The sequence below is a fragment of the Poecilia latipinna genome, unplaced genomic scaffold (assembly GCF_001443285.1).
Source record: "Poecilia latipinna isolate Pla-1442-1.1 unplaced genomic scaffold, P_latipinna-1.0 Scaffold803, whole genome shotgun sequence".
Classification (NCBI taxonomy): domain Eukaryota; kingdom Metazoa; phylum Chordata; class Actinopteri; order Cyprinodontiformes; family Poeciliidae; genus Poecilia; species Poecilia latipinna.
In genome coordinates this window covers 9,011-14,524 of record NW_015113419.1, presented here as the reverse complement: position 1 = coordinate 14,524, position 5,514 = coordinate 9,011, and positions in this window count along the sequence as shown.

Sequence of the window (5,514 nt, the reverse complement as noted above, 5' to 3'; positions counted from 1 at the left end):
GTGTTAACAACATGAGTGTTAGTGAGTGTTAGGGAAACTAACACTCACTAACACTCATGTTGTTAACACTGTATTTTTAACATACAACACTTGCACTGGAAATCTGACACTTCTGAATTTGCTGTGTAGCATAAGGGCAGAGATGTCCAGCGGACGTCTGCTTTGAATCCGCTTCCAATGCGTGCGGATCTCCATGAAGGGAAATACGCCCAGGAGCCTTAAAGTTGTCAACATTTTCTACCCACATCAAACCTCTAACTGGTTTTTGCTACCTTCAGCAACGTTTCCTGTCCCATGTTGCCATGTTTTACAGTGGGGACGGTGTTTAAGGCAAGCTTGTAATATTGCTCTAATCTAACATTGCTTGAAACTCCTCTATAGTATTATACTTCACCAAGAAGGTGAATTCTAAGGATGACCTCCTTTAGGGGAGTCAGAGTAAAGGAGGGCTGAATATAAGTGCACAGTGCTTTATTTGTAAGAGGAAAAAAAAAACATTGCAAGCTGTTCATTGTTTTCTTTCTACTTCACAATTATGCTCTACTTTCTGTTAATCTGTCACATACAATTCCACATTCAAGTTTGATGATTATAATGTGACAAAATGCTAAAAGGGTTTACATATTAGCAGTGTCACAATTAGTGAACCTCAAACCTACACTCATGATGGTTTGCAAACATTCTGGGAAATCCCTCTAACTAAATCCCATTGCACTCACCATCATTTTTTTAAAAACAAGAACAGATGGTAAAACCGTTGCCCTTGGCATGACCTTGCAAAAAAGGATGGATGGGGTAATCTGTGAGAAACTAGAGGTAAGATGGGACTAGACCTCTGTGAAAAAGAGAAATACAAAGAGGCATTTATCACGTAATCCAAATGCAGTATATCCAGTATGTTATCTTTCAATATCAACCCCCAAGGTCTTGCATTTCCTTCGAAATGGAACCATGAGCAAAAACAAGCCTTTCTTTATCATAGACCGACAAATCACATGAAGTCTGAGGGGAGAGGAGCAACACATTGCTAGCTGCAATTGTCACAAGAGTTGGTGAACAACAACTACAGGTATTAGGTGACTAACGGAGATTGGTCCCTCAGTTCTCATCAGAAGTTAACAAGTGAAATTGTAAAATTGCGATACAAAGAAAAAACAATACCACTTTTGATGACAGTTCTCCTTCTTTCTAGTTCATTATTCAATGATATGAATAATTTCAGTCCTCTTATTTGGGTCAAAACTAATAAGTTGGGGAGAATTTAGTCCTAAAATACATTGCTCAGTCTGTAACTCCAAGTTAACCACACTTCTGTGAAATCAACCCGTTCAGTTAGGAAGTAACACTGAATGTATTGTTCTTGAAACCAAAGTCATGCTTCTTGTTTGAGCACACAGTCTTTGCCAATAAAGCTGATTCTGAATTGTTTTGTTTTTTTTATTCGTTTGTCAGGAAAATGTGTTTTTTGGGTTGAGCAGCAGCATTGAGTATGTTGGTTGTTCCCATGCCAACTAATTAAATCTTCTATTTGAGTGCCAAGCATTTTATTCTACTATTGACTCTTGTTTGGTTTTGTTAATTGGATTGGCCAATTGAAGTCTGAAGAAACAAGACATGTTGGCAATTTAACGAGCTGTTCCGAGGCTTCAGCTGTGTGTGAGAATGTCATGTTGGTCACCAGCTTGTCAGTGGGATGGAATCCCAGACTTTAACCAGTTTGTCACCGGTCAGCCAATGGAATTGCACTGTGTTTGGCTAGAGCTGCCAGTTCTGACCCAACAAAGCACTCATTGGAGTTAAAGTCCAGCCATTTGGTCCTTAAGAGTAGGAATGTAGAACTCTCTCTATTTGCAAAATCTCATCTTACTGCTTTGCAATGTTTTTTCCAAGTTGAGGGGAAAGTCGCAAGTCATACCATCACACCGCAGGACAAAAGTAGTGATGCACCGACCCGATATTAATATCTGTTTCATTCCTGATACTGGAAAAAAAAAATCTAGATTGGGTATTAGTGACAACATGCCTAATCCATAAGGGCAGATCTATTCAGTCTAATTCTATGCTTTGTGCTCTGAGTGATATTATGTTTATTTAATTTACATTGTATTAAGAATTCCTAATTACACTTTCTGAAATATTTGAAAGATGGTTTGCTGATGTTTTTTTTTACAAGTCTGACCAACAAAGTCAAGGTTTTGCTTTCGTCAATTTCTGCTTCTCTATTATTTGTTTTCCATTGGCTGCTCTATTTCGAATTGCACTAACTGAACCAATTAAAGTTGCATTGTTTTTACATGTTTGACCAAGATTCTGAAGCTTAAGTATGTTGTTCTGGTGCACAGTTAGCAAATAAACAAGTAATTCAGTAAATTAAAAAGAAACATTTTAAATCAATTCAACTCTGTTTTTTCTTTTTGTATTAGATTGATGATGGCAGATACTAAACCTCAGATAACTGTATCGGTGTCGGAAGTGAAAATCGTGGATTGGTGCATCCCTGATTTGTTGTGCTGTACTTCGTACAAGGAATCCAAGATCTATAATTGTCTTCCTAATGTCTTGGCTGATTTCTTTCTGATTTTCTAATCCAGGTTTGACCTTTGATACAGGTGAGCCTCTCATCAGTGAATCAAAGGTTTCATTGCATTGCAATTGCACAAGACTCAAAGAACAATAGTAAAACACAAAATCGTACTAAAAATGGAAATAAAAAGAGCACCAAGCTCTCAGGAATCCAGTCAATACACATTATCTTCAACTATAGTTCAACACCTCAGATTTGTCAGTCAATGTATCAAAAATTTCTAAAGCCATGACATCATCAGGACATTCATAAATAAAAACCTGTAATATTTTCTCCATCATAATTGTCACAATTAGCAAATAGAATTAATTATTGTAATTCTGCCTGACATAAAACAGGAGAAGACAGCAAGAAAAAAATAGTGTCTCTGTATTCAATGTATGTAAACTGCTGGTTCAACTGTAGATTTGTACTATTTTTGCTCAGGAAACAGAGCAGTTATACTTCAACATCCAAATACAAAAGCCTCCTGACGGGGTTAAGTTGGGACGTTCACAAGTCCAGACAGAGGGTCAGGAGGAATAACAGCTGGAGCTTTTTTTTTTTTTTTTTCAGCCATTTCAATTTCCTTTGCTTTCATCCACAGTAGCTGGCACCAAGTGCTACACCTCCCCGAGGGGCTACTGAACGAGTTTTACAGCCTTTGTTTTGTGTGTGTAATATTAGGGCTATACAGAATGTAATATTGATGGAAAATCCTTGTAGTTTGCTTAAAAGAAGACAAAGTTTTAAATCGGTGGGGTGAAGGGGGAGTACACGGTTTGATAGAAAAAAAAATAAACTTTTTGTAAAGTTTCTCTAAAAAGTATCTCACTCAATGGATTGACCTTGTATGTAAAACTGAGTTTGTTGTAAGAACCCACAGTGGACCAAGAGAAGTGGCTTATTGTTGTTGTCTGCGGATGTCGCTTGTGCGTCAGATTCATGGGTGTACTGGAAATGCATGAATACACAAAGATTCCATAACCTTTGTATGTAACAAATAATAATATTACTGTGATTCATTGCTTTAAAAATGTTTTTAACGTTTTAAAATCTACCCAGTTAATCAAAATTAACTTGTATAAGTCCCAGTCCTACTTTAAGTCAAAATGTATTCAATGACCAGACTTGAAGAAGACTTACATGGGCAGTATGATGTTTTCTAGGCACATAGTGCAGTTTTACAGCAAAGTCAAGTAACTATGTTTACTTCAGTTGTTAAAAAAATGTTATATACTATATATAAAATATGACTTAAAAGAAATTTGACATTGTAAATTAGCGCCTTGAAATTAGGGGAAGAGAGACAGAGACTGCGGCGGCAGCGTGTCGGTTGGTCTGTGTTACCCAGAAAGCAGTTGGGCATAATATCGCAACACCAACACCATGAATGAAACAATGACTTGGGCAGCCTACTATATAAGGTACTCGGGGACCACATCTTTATTATTACATGTCCACATTTGTAGAGTACGGAACAAATCGCGTCCCATATAGGTTCAATACGGGACGGTTCCGTATTTTAAGGGACGGGTGGCAACCCTAACTGTAGTCTATTCTATGCGCCTTATAATGCGGTGCGCCTTATATATGAAAAAAGTTTTAAAATAGGCCATTCATTGAAGATGCGCCTTATAATCCGATGCGCCTTATCGTGCGGAAAATACGGTATTTCTCAAACAGGTATGAAACAATCAAAGCAACACTCCAGGTATGTTTTTGGTGAAGAAATGACATTATGACATGAGGTAAAGCTCAAAAAAGTTGATTTCACATAATCGGGGCTTCTAAGGGAGTAAACTGATTCACAGTTCCCTTTCCACTCATTCCTTCACATTGTGAACATAACCACATGACCTCTCATGACTGCCTCCCCACCCACACACACCATATAAATCCCTGGCCTTGTGACAGCTGTGTAGCAGTATGTTGTGAGAGCTACAGGGATGGTTTCTTCTCAGAAATGTATTGCCATTTCTGTCATTAATGAAGTGTGACAGTAGGTCATTACTTCACATCCCGTGGACTGTTTGCACCCAATCAGCTGTTAAAGGCAGCCATGTAAATCAGGCTTTATGTTCCTTGATACGCTGCTCGTCTTGACTTTGGACGCCACAGCTGCAACATGAGCCACCGGCCTAAAGCTCCCTGGCACACGGTTGGAACTTGGCTGGATCTAAAGGGCTAACATAGAGAGATCTGTCCCACCGGTGGCTGCCAGCAGCTCGCTCCTTTTAACATGAGTAAAACCCATCAGGTGGTGGCGGATTATGGTTGAACTTTCCCTCCCTACAGGAAGAGTAGAAAAGTTGGTGCTGTGCAATTCCTGAGCGGACGCAGTAAAAAATAAAAGCCGTCATCAGATCTGAACTCAGACAGCTGTCAGCTCAGGGAGGCTGAGTCAGTCCAAGGCAACTGTTTTGTTTCAGACATGATTCACAGGAACTAAATCATCTTCATTAACTCCCTTTCCACTACAAGCGCTAATGCCGGAAAAAAAAAAAAAAATTGTGATTTCCTTTGAAGAAATAAAGTTAAAATCACACCTGAACAAGCTTGTTCACGTGATAAGTCATGAAAAATCATGGCAGCAACAGATGTAAACAGTTACATGAGATTTATTCATAATTCTTTCAGTGTTAGCACTCATCTTCTATCAGCCAATCAGAGGAGGCATTGGCATCTCAGGCCTTGGAGTGATAAGCCCCACCTACTCAGGAGCCAATACATGACCAATGTTTAGGGGAATTTTTAATCATTGATTTAACACAGTGTTTCTCAACCTTTTTCGGGCCAGCACCCCCCTAGCCTTTATCCAGGTCCCTCACCGCCCCCCACTTTTGTTCTTCAGCGGAAAAACAAAAGTTCCAGGTCCTTTTAATGCCACACAAATATGAGACAGAAACATAGAAACATGGATTATATCTTTATATAGATCTGTCTAATGA